At 39.3% G+C, this 17,177-nt stretch overlaps 1 protein-coding gene and 1 long non-coding RNA gene across 7 annotated transcripts in view; one reads left to right on the top strand and one right to left on the bottom strand.

Moving 5' to 3' along the window:
* Positions 1-1,698: 1,698 nt before the first annotated feature.
* Positions 1,699-6,248, bottom strand: LOC137441875 (uncharacterized). 2 transcript variants are annotated; one of them, XR_010987505.1, is made up of 4 exons: positions 6,163-6,248; positions 5,092-5,151; positions 4,228-4,378; positions 1,699-1,993 (listed from the first exon to the last, which is right to left on the bottom strand). It is a non-coding gene; the product is annotated as an uncharacterized lncRNA (long non-coding RNA). The 2 variants fall into 2 exon arrangements; XR_010987504.1 differs by lacking the exon at positions 4,228-4,378.
* A 60-nt stretch (positions 6,249-6,308) lies between these two features.
* The window catches only part of USP54 (ubiquitin specific peptidase 54), a 94,715-nt gene continuing 83,846 nt past the window's right edge, over positions 6,309-17,177 (top strand). For 4 of the 5 annotated variants that reach the window (XM_068139812.1, XM_068139808.1, XM_068139813.1 and 1 more), the window contains exon 1: positions 6,309-6,487. The gene's annotated coding sequence lies outside the window, so the exon portion shown is untranslated. Of the gene's footprint in view, positions 6,488-7,063; positions 7,082-17,177 lie in introns of those variants that run through there. The other variant, XM_068139811.1, reaches the window with a different exon arrangement.

The following is a 17,177-nucleotide window of genomic DNA, read 5'->3' as shown; positions in this document are numbered from 1 at the left end:
CAGGCTGCTCCAAGAAGAGGTGAACCTCAGGCAAGCTCAGTGCAGGTAGTGCCCTCACCAACCAGCACACAAGCCCACCACAGCTGAGCATGGCAGAGAGAGTTGAGTGCTTGTGACAGGGCCCATGAATCATGCCAGACATGGTGAGAGGATGAATCAGGCCATCCAGAGAGTCTGGTCAGAAGCAAAGAGACAAGGCTGGACACAAGCCACACTGTGGGTCCAAAGTCCATCTAGAAGACAGGCTACCTCCAATACATGTCTCTGGTCCACCCAGGAGGCAAGACTGCAGGCCAGCTCTCCTATAACATAGCTCAGACAAGGATCCCAGGCCCAAGACTGAATTCAAATGGGGTTTCTGGGCTGTAAGTAGAGTGAAGATCCCAGGTGAGGTTGGTAAGGGCATCTAAGATCCTTGAAAAATGTTACCAAAATGTCTGGTAATTCCAATATAATCACAACAATCATTAGTTCTACCTGAGCACAGGAGAAAACAAGACTAAATAAAACAAGTCTTAAAAGAGGCGGGAAAAAGTAAGAAACATTGTGCAGAAATAGAACAGTGCTCCCTGGTGGCAGCATCTGGCAAGTAGGTCAGAGGACTGGGCTACATAACCAAAGCTCTCTGGTTCATCATTTACTACCGGGAAAGGTGTTTCGTCTGTGTGTTCCATTACCCCAAACCCTAAATACGGATAAAAAGTTGCAATGTTCTTGGAATTAACATTGTATCATTGCACACTAATAATAATATAGCTATAATTCATACTTGTAAGCTAAGAGGATCCTTTGGTTTTGCTAAATGTGCTTAATGAGGCATATAGCTCTTCTTTTGCCAGTAGACTTTGCATCGCAAATCCTGTCAGGCAGGATTTATGTCCTTTTGTTTGTAGCACAAAATGAGAAATACAACACTCCATGTTGTAGAACAATTCAGATAACTATTCTCTTGCTGTTTACGTAGCCTCAGATTAAACTAGTTTGATCATTTATTCAAGGTAATGTTAAAAGTGAGAAAAATCAGTAAACCAAATTCTGTCTGGAAAATAATTAATTTCAGTGACGCTTGCAGCTACTGTAATCAGGGCAGAAGTTTGCCCAAAATGATCAAATATTTAAGAGAAAGTAAGCAACTGTTCCTGCTCTGTGTTTTCCTTGGGCTGTGATGTAGACTAAGGGGAATGCCAATGCCAGAGAATTATTTATATTGGAAATAAGAGGATTTTATAAGATTTAATTACAGTGGATTTCCCCACATAGTAGGAGCTACAGAATAGAAACTTAGTCATGTGCTTTTAAGCAGGATCATTGTAGTCAGAGATAAATAAGAATGAACAAATTATTGAGCCCATCCTCTTGCAAGGGCAGGCTACAGTTCCCTTGTAGAGGATTTACTGGATATTAAGCTTACACTCCATGGAAGAGCAGCCAAAAATTAATTTAATAAAGAGGGGCTGCACCATGAAAAAGAGATTGGGAAGCTTTTTGTGACATTTAGATCATCCACTCAGAACAAAAAGTTCATATATTTTTAGTTATTTACAGTGTTTTAGGGATTTAGGGTTTTTAGGATGGGGTTTCTGGGCTGTATGCAGCAAGAAGGAAATTTATGAGTAGGGTTTTTTCAGTTTCCAAACTTTGTTTCTCTGATGTAAGGCAACTTCTATGATAAAAAATGCAAGCTACATTGAAAATGCATAAAATGTCCATGTTTTAATGCAAAAGAAAGGTGTTTAACAAAATCTCAGCAATACTGTCAACAAATACAGCCAGTTCATGAGAGCAGCTGCTTCAGAATCAGCCCATCCAGCAGTGCTCATCCTACACAACCACTAAGGCAGAACGGTGGGCACTTGGTAGAAAACAAAGGCTTCAACTCCATCCAGGGAGCCTGCACCATCCATGAAGGTGGCTGAGCTGTAGGAGACCATGAGAAGTCTGCGTAGCATCAGGGACGCAAAAGAGGAGTTATTCTTCTTGTTCCAAGCACAGCCTGCTGAGAAAACACAGCCTGCAGCTGTATGGTCAAATACTCCCTCACTAGCACATACAGAAAGGAGAGGACCCAACAATGCAGAGGAGTGGAAGCTTGCAACTGCAAGAACCAGCAGAAAGAAAATACCTCCCTCAAAGCCTGAGGTGTTCTTGCAGAAGTGCTTCATTGTTCTGCAGACTGAAGAGGTAAACCACATTTCATTACAGGAAACACTAGGTAAGGCAGCCTGATCTGTGCAACTAAGAAAAAGTGATGGGTGTTAGTAGTAGGTGATTCTCCGAGAAGCATGGAAGATCCCATTTGGTGACCTGACCCACTCTCTAGAGTGGTTTGCTGCTTATGGGGGGCTTGCATGAGGGATGTCACTTGGAGATTACCAAACCTTGTACAACGCACTATTATCCACTACTGCTGTTTCACATGGGCACCAGTGAAAGAGACAAAAACAATCTGAGGACTTCCAGGGACTACAGGGCTCTGCCAGTGGCAGTGAAGGACTCAGAGGTAGTTTTTTCATCAATCTTCCAAGTCAAAGAGATTGAATGGGTCAGCTGAATTGGGCAAATCAGTGAATCACTACAGGAGTGATGTCATAGTCAGGCTTTGACTACTGAGACCATGGGAACCACTTTGAGAAACTTGGTCTCCTGGGGGCTGATGAGATCTAACTCTCCAAGAAGGGGAACAGCCAATGGCTTGGGAACATAGTAAAGAAGTATTTAAAGTTCCCAGAGGAGGGAACAAAAGGGACAAGAGACAGAGCAGTTAGAACTCAGCCAAAACAATGCAGCCAAAGTCAAGCAGAAGCCAGCAGAAACACAAAGTTAGTACCTCCCAAAGTGAAGAGGCAAGAAGAGAAACTGTTTTGCAAACTAAATCTTATGGTAGATAACTCGTCAATGGAGTGTTTAGAACAATCATTATTTTCCTTTTTTACACCCAATAGTGATTTATTTACATTTTACTGTTTCAGTTCAAGATCTGTGAAAAATTTTAAAGGCATAACCTAAAACTACCACTCTGCCCATCAGCAGCACATATGCCAATTTCTCCTGAATGAGTATTAGAAAAGTTTGCAGGCCAGCCTGCTGGCTCCCAGCACACTAATACATTTACATGCAATCTCATCTATGCACAAATCCTCAAACTGCAGGTTAAAAACTAGTTTAGGCAAGTTGCTGATTCTGTCTTGGAAATATGCCTGACCAGAATGACAGATAAGCATGCAGAATTTGCAGACACAGGCAGAAGCAAGATTGCACACATTTTGTGGAACCCTACATTTGTGAACTGCTGAGTATGTGGGATTTGAGACACTATTAATTATATTAATGGTATCATATATCTACTAATAAAAGTCTCTTCAGCTAATGTAATTAGCAGAGTCTCTAGCTTGTACCTCTTGCTTTCTGTATTTTACACACAGTAAGCATCATCTTCTCTCTGATGATCATCTTCTGCTAGCAGTACAGTTTACACAATGCTTTAATGAGTGTAAGTCCTTGTTTAGGTAATATATTGTGTTAATTAACATATGAAGTAAAGAGAACTACATGAACCACTGTACTCTTAAACAGAGTCTAAACTCCAAACAGTTTAATAAAGAAATTCTCAAATAAAAACTCTTCCTTTAATTTTACTTTTTAGAAACACTATATCAAAATTTGTAATGTACACTTTCCAGCTTTTTTGCAAGCTTTTTTGTTTTGTTTTGACATTTTGATAAGTAATAAAACCCCACAAAATACTTTTTTGCAAAGAGTTTCAATTTTAGAAGTCTGGTTTTCATTTAAAAAAAATTCCACTTAATGTACATTCAGGGAGAAATGACACAAATGTGCAGACAGGGACCACCACCCTTTTAAAATAGGAAGATATTAAAGCTATAGGTACAGCCAAAGTTATAGTGAACATTTGCCTTTCAAAAATCCAGTGAACAAGTAAATGCATAAATAAAGTGAGACTAATTTATGATATTCTTATTCTCATGCCAAACCAAAATAGTTATTTTCCTTTGTTCTTCCAATAAGGCTTACTGGGAACACTTATTTTTGGGAAATTTAGACACGAAAGGCACAATCATAATACAAAAAAATTATTAAGTTCTCAGTTCTTAGGCTCAGACATGAACCAAAGGGAGCACCACTGTTTTACACCACATCCCTGCATTTGTTGCTGGGGAGAAAAAACACAAAACAAGAGCACTAACAACAGTGAAAAAGGCTACCCACCAAGCAATGCTTTACGTCTGCTCCACAGCATCCCTCTACATGAAAGGGTAAATAAGGACTCTGCAGACTCCCCCTTCTTAGTGGGGGAAGTTCCTGCCTTAAGCAACAATCTCATTACACATCATTTACTGCAGGGAAAACAAAGTGGCCCCTGAAAGGAGGAACAAACAAATTAGAAACTTTCTGCTGGACAGCCCAAGGATGACCTATGGGCCTTATCGCACAGGACCTCCCCTGTTCACAGATGCTACACAAATCCAATTACACTGAAGAGTGCTTCAGTCAAACTCCACAGTGCCTGGCTCAGATTAGTAATTACTTCCCTATTCTATCATAAAAATAGCCATACTTTAACGGGCCTGAAGCTAGCTTCATTATGCTTACTATCTCTAAGTATTTTTCTTAATTATCTTTGGTCCCTAAGAAAGGCTTGAGGCCTTCCTCACTTGCTCCCTCTCCTGGTATGATTGGCTGTATTACCAAAGCAAAAGAATGAACTGGAATGGGAAGTCACAAGTAAACAAGCATTCTTCCAAATGAACAAACATTTTTTGGTATTATTTTAGCGCTGCTAGAAATGCTGTACTAACAGCACTTGCACAAACGGTAGCTCACACATCCCTATATACAAACAGCACACCTTCAGTGTTTGCTATAGGCAGAACAAAAGGTAGTTTCAGTGCTCTACCCATACTGTATGCATCCGGTGTACCACTGATCTCAATTATCAGAACCTGGTAAATCAGGCATACAGAAATCAGAAATACGTGTTTTAGATATACAACATTATATGTCAACTCACTTCTTGTATATAAAAGTAGGGTGCAACAACTGGAGGAAAAAAACCCTTCCTGCACAACTTACAGAGGTGGTAGCACTCCTCCAATGATTGTTACAAAAGACATACCTCAGATGTCATGCACACTGAAATACAAAGGCAGAAAAGGAAGTATTAGCCCTCATGCCTTCCAGTTTCAGCTTGAGTAATTAATTACATTGATTAACCAGGGTGCTAGCACTGAGATACCAACTGCTTCATGGAAATGGCAGTCCCACTAATCATCTTCTAACCTCCTCTACTCTCATGACCCTGAATTCACAGGAAAGGACCCAGTTATTTCAGTGGGCTTGAAACATGTTTCTTGGTTATCACTAAAACTACTACTACACCAGTTAATATAATTTCCAGCACTCTGTACTAGTGACAGGAAAATCACATACTGCAATGTGCAACTGATGCAGGAAACAGGAATTTAGTATTATTTTTACACATTCTAATAATCGGGAGGGGGAAATACTGTATATAGTTTAATAAAATATTCCCAGGTCCTGAGACAGTCTAATTGATGCCTTAAGTACTGGGACGGATAAGGCTGAACATACGATGTTACGGCTCTAACCTGTGAGGAAACCCAACTCCCACGTGAATTAAAGGTAACCTTTTGCTAGAGGTAAACGCGTTGGACTGTTACCTTTGGCTACAGGCATATCCTATGGCTATCACAGCCCCTATTTTGCACTTCTTGCATATACATGTTCTGCAAGCGCACCTGCTTCCTTTCTAGTAAGAAGAAAGTATTTCTACTTCAGCAGCTCTATCGAGAAAGCTCTGCTGCATCGGCTGAAAAGCGCTGAACCTTCATTAAGCAGCGTCAAGCGAAACAAGCCTCAAGCGGGAAGTGCACTGAGACGCCTGGCCTGGCCTGGCCCGGCCCTGCCCGCCCCGAGCGGCGCCTCCCCCGGCGCTGCGCCACCCCACCCCGCTCGGAACCCGGCAACCACCGAGCCCCGAGTGCCGCCACCTCAGCAGAGTATGGCAGTTTGCCGGTACACAGTCATACACTTCCGAGCTGCGTCTGGGGACAGCATTATGGGCGGCCTTGCAGTGAAGGAGCGGGGGAGGGAGGGGGGCGGGTATTAAAAGACAGTGAAGACCTCTGGTCTCTTCTGGGAATGGACACCGGTTTATGCCGTCCGCCTCCGAAGCGCCCCGACTGGAGACACGGCCACCCTGAGCGAAGGGAATCAGCACCAGCCCTGGAAAAGCCGGACGGGACAGAGCCAACCTGACGGACTGCACCCCACTACCTCAGTTCTCTCGCGAGAGGAGGCGCCTCCGGCGCGGCCCGCGGCTCTCGCGGGACGCTGAAGTCTCTCGCGAGAGGCGGTTGCCGCGGCTGCCCGTAGCTATAGCAGCGGGAGATGAGGGCGACTGAGGGGAGGGGATGCTGCGCGCCGCGGCCGGGCCCGACGCCAGCAGGTAGGGACTTACTACGCTGTTTCGAGGTGGTGTTGAAGCCCGCCAACGATCCTTCCCTCCTTAGCGGGGAGCCGCTGTGACCGTCGGGACTTATGTGGTGCCGGGCAGCACAGGGGCCGTGGCTCCGGCTGCCAGACGGGAGGGGTCGCTCCCTTCAGTGGTATGGGCGGGCTGGGAGAGGGGTCGGAGCAGTTTGTATCGCGGTGCCTGCAGCGGCCAGGACCCTGTGGGGCGCGGTCGAAACCTCGGATTCACCGCTGTCGGTTTGGTTTTTTGGTTGTTTTTTTTTTTTTTTTTTTTTTTTTTTTTTTCCCGCGAGGAAAAATAAAACCAAACAAGCGTTAACTGGTGGCTTGTTCCATGTGCTGGAGACTTACCAGTGTCGCTCCCAGCTCTAAAGTGGTGCAGCCCGCACGGCCTGGCTTCTGCTTGTGGAGGGCAGCCAGCCCACACGTGGGTCGGCGGCGGTCAGCAGGGTTTCTGTGCTGAGGCGCAGCTGTGGCCCCCGGGGCCTGACCTCGGGCGTGACTACCTGAGGGACCCTCGCTGCCTGCCGGCAGCTGGTCAGCTTGAGGAGAGGAAAAGGAGTAGCAGGTACAAGAAAAAGAGGATACTGGAGGTTAGAAAGGTCTTTTATCAACAGGGATCTTTGAAATTTATATCACTGACACTGCGTTGTGTTGGTTAATAACTCGGACGTGATCAACTGGCGTTAAAAGTTAAACTTGTATGAAAGCTGCTGGTTGGAAAGAAACCTCTCAGTTATAGTGTTATAGTGTTGGTGAAAGGTAGGCAAAAACATGTGCCTTCCCCCCTCTTTCTTTTTTTAAAAAAAAAAAGGAAAAGCTTTACTTTTCAGGACCTGATTTCAGTTGAAACCCTTCGCGCAGCAGGAGGATTATTCGTGAGGATTACAGCCCTACGTAGAAACTATAACAATACACATCTGCTTTCAAAAAGTTGCAGACACAATGGCTTGGTTTTTCAGCTGAGCGTTGTCGAGGTGGTGGTATGGTGCCTGATGGTGCGTGTGAAAAGAATTCAAAGAGCTTTTCAGATTTCAGAGCAAGATCTGAGTATTATAATCGTGGAAAAAACGTACATGTGAAATGGAGGAAAATGAGTTGTGCAATTTCTCACGTAGTTTGAAAGAAAGAAATACGTGCTGAAAACAAGTGTCTCTATAGACTTGTGCTACTTCACAGGCTTGAAAATTTACAACTGAAAGGTTTTGTGATGTAATATACTTGACACAGAATAGCAGTCTCGGAAAACAGCGGCAACACAGGTAGTCTTGTGTTTGGTTCCAGAGGGGAAAGTACTGCTGTGCTGAAAACTAAATTACTGAGGTCATGTGTAACTTTAAGATGGTAACGTCTGAAAATAATTACTGGAAGAGTATTATGGGCTAAAGTAATCACAAGTCTTTTGAACTCTGTTATAATTTAGGAAGTGATAAAAATAATGATAATTTCTATCTGAAGACAAGATATAGTTTAAATTGTATTTCAGCACCTATACAAGAGTATATCTAATCAAGATACAGTGCATAACATTCAGACTGAATTAAATAGAAGGTTTTTTTGTGTTGTTGTTGTTTTTTTTTCCTCTCTCTCTCACCTGGATGATGTCATCCAGGAAGCCTTTTGCCACAGTATTCATGGGGTGAGGAGTAAGGTTTCTGCTTGTTTTGTTCTGTAACAGACAAACTTAGACTTATCCCAGAGAATTTATAAACTTTGCATTGTTTATGCTAGTGTCAGCTGTAAAAGCGTTTCAATAAACTTCTTTCAGTCATTGCAGGTAAAAATTATGCCAGTTCTGCTCTCTATTCTGGGTTTGCAAGTCTATTTTGAAGCTGTAGTCACTAGTTAATTAAAAAGGATAATGGGAATTTAAATCCTTCCTTATCCAATCCTGGTGATGTTATTAGGCATTAACCCTTCTTACGTGAATTTTCATAGAGCCTACATTGAAGAGAAAGTGTGGTTATTTCCCAGTTCATGAAGCTTCAAAAATCTTGTTACCTGTAGTTGTTGGAAAGGAAAAGCTTAGGTGTATTACCAACACCTTAGTAAAAACTAAGGAACTTGCAAGAAAGGCAAGAGGCTATTTCTTAAGTGGGGTTTTTTCCACGCTTCCCATGATTTGTGAGCTGCATGTATTCTGTTGTACTTTTAAATGTTGGAAGCAACAATTCATGTTCATAGAGTGTTAAACTTGTAGTAGATTATTTTGTCTGGTGCCATAAATATAAGCAGTAAAGATGCTAGTAGAGGTGCTATATTAGAAGAGGCTGTAGACTTACGGTTTAGAAATTGTTGTTCAAATTATGGAAGCATGCAGGAAGTTACATGCTGTCATAGGCTAATCTGTACATTTTCTGTCTAACATTTATGAAAAAATACTGTAAAAGCATGACTTCTCTAGTGTCATTCATAGTAACTTGTAACTAAATCTGTCTAATTTAAACCCATCTGCAGGAAATAGAGTTCTTAAGCATTGCTGCTACAAGTGTTGTTTAAACATTTTCACTTCAGATGCATCGTACCAAAATAGATACTAAATTTGATGTTTATTTAATAGAATAAAAGGAGTAGCAAATGTGACCATTTTCTTCAAAACCTTTAGCCTTATCTTTGAACAAGATATCAAGAGATGTCTTTAAGCAGCACTGTGAAATTTCAGCTTTATACCCTGTATTTTGGTGTCCTTTCTTTAGCAATAAAAAACTTGAAAGCTTTTTTCTAGTACAGAGGTAATTATAATTTGGTATCTGAGAGGCAGAGGGATGTGTTGTGCTACTAGTGGTGTAATTTTTCATTGCTTTTTTGGCGGTCTTCCTAGGTTTTGGTCTGGAGATAGTGCCTGACAAGGAAGAGACTACTCTGTCTCTCTCAACTTTTTCTTTTTTTTTATTTGGCTGGGGCAATTTTGGTTTTGGGAATGCAAATTCTAATAGTGAAATTTGAGTTTGATGGGAACTGGACTGAGCCTGACAAATGAATTTGCAAAGGCCAAAGCTATCATATGGTAATAGCTTTCTATTGTTACCAGCCAGTCTAGATTTGAAACAGTGACCTAGAGGTGAAAAGCAGAGATGCATTACCAATCCTCTGATCTATCCATATGTAGTCCTTTTAAACAGAACACGCAGTAGATAATGAGCATCATTTGCACTTGTAGATACTAGAACAGTGTCCATTCCAGTTGTCTACTGTGCATGTGAAGACACTGAAGTTAAATATAGCAACACTTGCTTACACTCTGGCTTTTCATGAGAAACCCTCATGCAAATCTACCATATGGTAAAACCCAGCATTATCTTAAAACTATTAACGAAGAACCTGTTGCTACCATTAACAGGAAAACGAATCCACAGCTCTCAGTAGCATACTGCAAGTTATTAATAATGTCAGGCTACTGCTCAGGAAATGAACTTAAATGAAATATCATTAGGAACTGAGTCATCCCACCAACACTTCTGCATGCTGTATCCAGGTTTGTATTTATCTATTAAAGCCTTTTCAGAGTATATTAATATCATTATATGTCTACTTTGTTCTTCATTGAGTATCTTCACTGTGCTCAGTGCTATAGGAAGTACAATGGAAATTTATTTCTGTGGATTTAATAAAATTGATCCCAACAAAATATTTGAAATATGCAGATAGGACTGCATAATCCATTTCCCCATTCATTATGAAGTAAGAATTTTCTAGGCAACCTACTCAGTGGAAGAAGGTCAAGAATTGCAAATACTTGTCCAAGTTATTCTCTATTAGTAAGGCTATCAAAGTAAATTACTGTCTGCAGATCATAGTTCCTGTGAGATGTAGAAATAATAAAAGCTACATTTGTATCTGTTGCTTGTTTGTCTTTTTATCTCCTTATTCCTTCTCCTCCATAACAATGGTCAGTGTTGTCAGTGGCCTGTACTGATTGCTGACTGACCTGCTGCCTCATCAAATGAGAGACTATTTTTCCTGCTTCCTCCTCACTAAAATTGCAAATTGGGTCTGCTTGACCATCAATTTTAATGTAGTTTACAGAAACATAATTATTTGGGAGAACTCTGATTTGCTTTTTAAATGATTTCAAAATATTGGAAATTGGGCAACTGATTCAAAAGGTGTTGCACAAATTATTATTTTGGTCAGATGCTTCTCCAGACTGTAAAAATAATTTGCTGCCTAATTACTATGGAAATGAGAGTTATGATCATATTGAGGTATCCTTAGTTCTGTTTGTTTTCTCCCCCTTTTTCAGTTAAAGCATCCCACTTCAGCAGTATCTTTTTTGGTTTTTTTGCATAGTGTTTCTGGTATACAGGATGTGATCTATATCTGTTTTGTCATTTTGTTCCCACTCCTTTGATTATGCTCTACTCATTTCCCACGGGTTCTGTCATCAAAAGCAAGATGTATGAATCCTTGTGTTTTAATGAGAATTGGAGAAATGAAGTAGTGAAGTTTTTAGAACTCATAAATTGTGAATGCCTCCTGCTTTTGACTGTCTCTCAACCCTGAAATGATGTCTTTTTATGTTGTAGATAAATTGTGATTGTCTGTAAAAGTGTGACAGGACATGAACTCTGGTAATCTTTTGCTTAATTGTATTGCAGTAGGCCCTGACTTGTATTCCCCATGGGTTTGGTCAGTCCTTGAATTTGAAGGCCTGGCTTTTGGAATTACTTTCCACTGCTGTCTTTTGCAGCTCTGACTATTGGCAGTTAAAGCTCGGCTGCTTTCCCATCTTTTTTAAATCAGAGCAGTGAATGTCAGTGTATTGCAGACATCTATTTTTAAAATTTATTCAAGTTTATAAAATGATACAAACACTTCTTAGCACAAGAGTAGATTTTTATTAGTATGTGCATTGCAAATAAGCAGTAAATAATTGCTGGTTCAAGGGTTAATAATGCCAAAAGCAGGTAGGATGAACTGTAATAAATAATGATCACATATTAATGTCTTGTCTAGAATTCTTTTTATGGTACAGTTTGACTCACCAAAACTTCAACAGACATGCACAATGTATACTAAGGGAAGCAACAGTTCACATGAGAACCTTATAAGGGACCAAGGAGAAAGTGTGGGGGAGTTGGTTTTATAGTTGTGTGGTGGTTGGTTGTTTTTTTGGGTTGTGTGTATGTTGGTGGTGGTTTTTTTTTTTTTTTTTAAATTTTTTTTTAATTCTTTCCCCTTCTATCGCATAGATAGAAGGGGATTTTGTGTTCTTGAATAAAGACCAGCTAGCTTGTTAATTTCTAATACTGGATAAAATCTAAATCAGTATTTGTAGTAGATAAGGTTCAGTGCATCTAATGCTTGCTTTTTTATTTAAAAGGAATGTGATTTATTACATTTTTACTTTTGAAAAGAATGAATTGGCTAAAAATATGAGTGATTCAGATGTGGGAGACTGTTTGAAGAGGAGGAATTTTCTGTTAGTATTTCCACTAGATCTTAAAATAAATGTATTCTGGGAAACAGCAAAGTGTGTCACAAAGCAGAGGCTAGCAAAAGACTTCCTAATCCTCCATCTTTTATTCTCAGTAGAATGAACTTCTAAATAGATCAATAAACAACAGCTAATGTATCTCAGCACATTGGTACATGAGCTGTACCGTGACACAGAAACAGGACAATGTCCTCACTATGTCTGCATGGTATTCAAGAAAGTAGACTGTGATGGGAGAAGTGGAGGGGAAAACTAAAAATTTAAAAAAGGATAAAAACCCCAAGAAGTCTCAGTTATGCACTCTGCCTGTTTCCTAAGACACTTCCATTATACTGTATCTGAGGCATGCTAATAAATAGCAAAGCTTCATAAAACTTGTGATTAATACACTGATGCATTTTCTATGATGCCTATTATGGATGTTTTTATGCACAACAAATCTATGCAGTACTTAAATTGCAGTAGATGGTATCAGGGGACTTTATGTAAATACTGTTGAAGTATGTTTTAAAAAGGTGTTGCCAGCAAAAACTTCAAGATCCTTTGATTATGGATGTTTGATAGTTTTTAAAATACAGATTTATTTTTCTCAAAGAGAACCAGAAAAGAATGCTACTGTGTGAGCTTGGCAGTGCTGCAGGATGAGCAACAGCATTAAAGTGCCTTTTGTAAGGTGCTCCAGATATGTTTAAAGTCTTGAAGCTAGAAGACTTACACAAATTTTTAGGGAATCTTTAGGAGAAACGTCTAACTGCTTTTTTATAAAATTCCTTGCTTCAGGAGAGGATGGGCAAGGAGGGAATATAACTTCCCAGTTAGTGGAAAGGTATTTATATTATCTTGCCCTTTAGTTAGCTGAGTTTAAGACTTGGTTTGCTATGGAAATAGCCATCTTCTGAGAAGAAATACCTTCTGTTATGCAAATATATTTTCTTAAAGGGTTTTCCCTTTTAGGGAAAGATAGAAAGGTCGTTTAATTTAGTAATGTATTTCTTCGATTAGTCTATTTACTGTTGGTAATAATTACAGCAGTCATGTTCAGCCATAAAATTATAAGAGCTATTTATTGTCTAAAAGCCAAATGTACTACTTCTCTGTTGTGTTTTTTTTCTTGGTCACTTTTTGTGTGTGATGGGTTTTCCTCTGTTTGGCTGGTATGACAGCTGCATCCTGGAAAGGTACCAGGACAATTCCACTGTATTCTGTTCTTGCTCTGGTAGGAACTGGCAGTATGCAGAGACAGAGGATGCTAGGCTCTTGTCATCTCTATGAGAACAGAGCTTGTCACGCTTAAGGATATAGAGTAGCATTTTCAAGTTGAGGTTGCTTTTTCTGACTGTGTAGCTTTGGGAATGTTTCTAGGCAGAAGCAGCATTACTACCAAGATCTTATTTTTCAGGATTATTCCACAAAGTAATACTTGAGTTTTTGTGAGAGAAAATTTGGGAAAATATGACTCTTGCTGTGCCTTGCCAAATTGAATTGCTTAATTCTGTAAAAAATACTACTTCAAATATCAGTTGCAAAATTATATAACTTTTTGTTTCTCGGATAAGGAGTGTATGTAGTATTTGTACATGAGTTAAGACTGCTATGTAATTTATCAATAAATTTTAACTTTTGAGATATTTTATCTCGTGTGCATAGTAAATAAAAAGTTGTAGAAGTGTTTGAACGGGAATCTAAAGCCTGCAATAAGATTTCTAATTAACTCTAAACTCTATAAACAATTGTAACTATTGAATTTGTTGTATTTTATTTTTAAATTTGACTTTCACAGCAGGAAGCATTAAATACTAATTTGTGTTAGAATTGTTTTACTCAAGTGTGTCTGTCTCTGGCAGGTTTGAAAATGGTTATGCTAGCTGTAGTGCTGCTTTGCTCGTGTCTTTGCCCTCCTCTCTTAGATGGTATCAATTAAAAAAAATGCAACAATATTCCAGGTTGTTTGTGAACTTCCTTTCCTTTTATTATTCCAGCTTGTCTGGAATCCAAAAAGTGATATGAATGCTAAATGCTTGGCCTGTGTTGTTATGTTGCTATCCAAATATGTGAATGAATTATGACATTCATCTTGTCTGTGATTGCAGATGGCCGTAACTACTAATAACACTCAGTTTTCTAGAATTACTTCAATAAAACAATGGAAATATGGAAATGCTGTTCTTGAGCTGAATCTGAGAATTTTCAGTTCCTTAAATTTTCACTGTTTGTGTGTGATGCCAACCTTTTGAGCTGATATGGGAATACCAATAGGTCCCTGTTTTATATAGGTACATACTAATGTCTTCATTTATCCAGTCATATTCATGTCGTTGTTTGATTTGTGAAAACCACTCATAAATAAGCAGTAAAAACATTGATCATGAAGCATATGAAGTATGTTACAAATGTATGGACGTAAAGATTTGAAATGAGGAAGATTTTTGTTTGTTTTTTTTTCTGCCTTCATTAGAAAAGTTATGCGTTTGAGAAGCTGCACAGTCTCCTTTCTTAGAAGATTCTGAGTGGATAAAGCCCTGAGAAACCTGTCTGACCTCTTGGTCATGCTTTGAGCATGAGGCTACACTAGAGACCTCTTCTGGGGTCCTTTCAAGCTTCAGTTATTCTGTGATTCTGATTTGCTTGTTGGTCACATTCCTTCAGCATTTGTTTTTCTCAACTGCATGAGCTGATGATTTGGAGTGCTCAGTAAGAATAGCATCACGAGACTGAAGAATTAAAGACATCAGCTCAGGAAGAAAAGGAATGCAGAGAAATTGCTGTCCAGCTGTCCTGAAAAGTGGATGAGGCTGTGGACAGATTAACTTCTGCTTTGAAGACTATTTCTATCAAGACTTAGTATAGATCAAGCCAGTTTTCTAAGAGGACTTAACCAAACTATGTCAAAATCACCATCACCATTTCTTATTGAAGACTGGTGAAGGCCAGCTCTGGGCTGCTCTAACAAGGTTGTGGAAAAACTCGATTTTCAGGGGGGTGATAAACCCTAGGTGCCTTTTAATGGAAGCCAGGTTTTTTTCCTTATCGTCTATAGGTGCCCTAGGTCAGGACAGCCTGAAGGCTCTCGGTAACTAATTCTATTTTTAATATTGCTGCCCTTAATCCTTCATCTTGCAAACAGTTTGCCTCCTCAGAAGGAAACATGTACTCTTGGAACAGTAGCTAATATGTAATATTTTCCATTACTCCATGGAGGTGTTCTTCTGTCTATATGTTTCTGGAAAACCATTCTTTGTGGTTTTCCAATCAGCTTTCTCAGATAATTTTTATTGCTGCTATTGTAAAAAAGTAATAACAACAAGGGATCACTACACATACTGCTCTAGGCAGAGCTAATCACTTGAATTCTGTCTTTTGAAGCACAGACACTTGTAACTCTATATTAGGAACTTCCTGGAAGACCTAATGGTCAAAATAGTGTATGCATCAATTTTTTTTCTCCTGTCTTGGCTTTACAAAATAAAGGTTACATCTGCAAATTCTAATGACTATAGTTCCTTCAAGTGTTCAGCACTATTTTCAGGCTATAATTACCCAAATTATTTTAGAGGGGGAAAATTATATTCCTCTGCCTCAATAGCATTTGCTTACAATGTCTTGATTTCTGTGTTTGAAGGCAGACGATGAAGCGTGTGTATGTTTGCCTGTCACCTGCATGTTGCTTGGGAAATGTAATGCTAAATCCAGTTCCTTCCTCTAAGTTCCTTTCTCTAAAATTACGTGGACTTAATGTCACAGCTTGTTTACCATCTTACCCTGCTGGCAGATTGAGATCTTAAAGATTCTGAAAACTGGAATAGGAAAACTGTATCCCTGCCAAAAATTTCGAAAAATGTCAAATGAAGAAACCTATCTTCCTGGTGGTGGAATTCCTGGTATCTTCATGGAGTTTCAAGGCAAAATTGCTTTCGAGAGTCTTCGATCATTAGGGAAAATTTTATTTGTTGTACTAGGATTTTATCAATCTATGCTGGTACAGCACAATTTATTTGGCATTTAGAGTTGGATGATGTAGAAGAGCATTTGTCTTCCTTTTAATGATACCTGTTTTTACCAGAGTAACTTTTCTCTTGCAGATGAGTTTCTCTGAGGAGATAATTTCTGGGACTTTGGTGGTTGTTGCCACCTTAGACAGCAACCCAGGATTGGAAATACAGACATTTTTACATCTGGAATCAATCTTGTTTCCTTATGCTGGTTAAATTTCAGCATTTATTCACATTGAATGGAGTAATGGGAAGATATGTTTGATAACCTTTGGATTTCTTGATGCAGCCAGGATGCCAGCATTGAAAGCTTTGTGGTATAAATGACAAAGGTTTTATATGTCGATTGCATATTTAGTAATGTTTTGATCAAAAATATAACTCTTCTTGGTATAAAAGAAAATCAGAATTGTTGGGCAAAGCATTGGAATGGAGTTTTGAAATGGTGTAGATTTGCAAGACGCACTAATAAAAACAATATTGTATAAGAAGTTGGGAAATTGGTTGATGTACCTTTCATATTTACACTTTTTATTCTCACTTACTCAGGTCTTTCAGACCATTTGCAGTAAGGAGAAGAAGAATACAGAGGGAAATACAGAAGAACTTGAGTCTGGTCTTTTAGTTTCAAACATTTGCAAGCCTTAATAATGAGTTTCCTCGTGACATTCAGTCTTCCTGACCATCTTGGTGAAGAGCATGAGAGCTGTCATGCCAAGTTTAAAATGAGGATCTGCTTAGCCCGATTTCTTATTCTGGCAGTAATCTGGTATTCTGCTCCAGCTCATACATTTTACATTTCTTAATCTTTTACTGTTTTGCTACCCCATTATTTTAATTGGTTATTCCCCAGAATCACTTAATGGGATTCTCTCCTCCTCCTTGCCTTCAGTTTAATGACAGTGTTGTAGCTGGTAATTCTTTTAGTTTCAGCTTATACCTGTTGCTACCAGGGTTCATGTATTTAGACTTAATATCATTCCTTCTTTTTTTTGTCTTTATGTGTTGATAGACTGGTAGTTGCTGACAGGGAGAATGGTTAATAAAAGAAGGAAATTTGCTTGGTGCTCTTCTCCATGTGCCTCATTTAAAATTTCTTCTTCAAGTTGAATTTTTACCTACTCTGTCCCAAACAATCAATTGGTATTTAGTTGTCTTTCTTTTAGTTGCTTTTTATTTGTTCAGTGTCATTTGTTTGTTATGTGGTCTTTTAATTTGCTGTGGTGTTTGGGTTTTTT

The sequence above is a fragment of the Melanerpes formicivorus genome, unplaced genomic scaffold (assembly GCF_026170545.1).
Source record: "Melanerpes formicivorus ecotype bairdi unplaced genomic scaffold, bMelFor1.0.p_v2 SCAF_6, whole genome shotgun sequence".
Classification (NCBI taxonomy): Eukaryota; Metazoa; Chordata; class Aves; order Piciformes; family Picidae; genus Melanerpes; species Melanerpes formicivorus.
The sequence above is the reverse complement of the archived record's forward strand: the minus strand, read 5'-3'. Positions and strand labels throughout refer to the sequence as shown.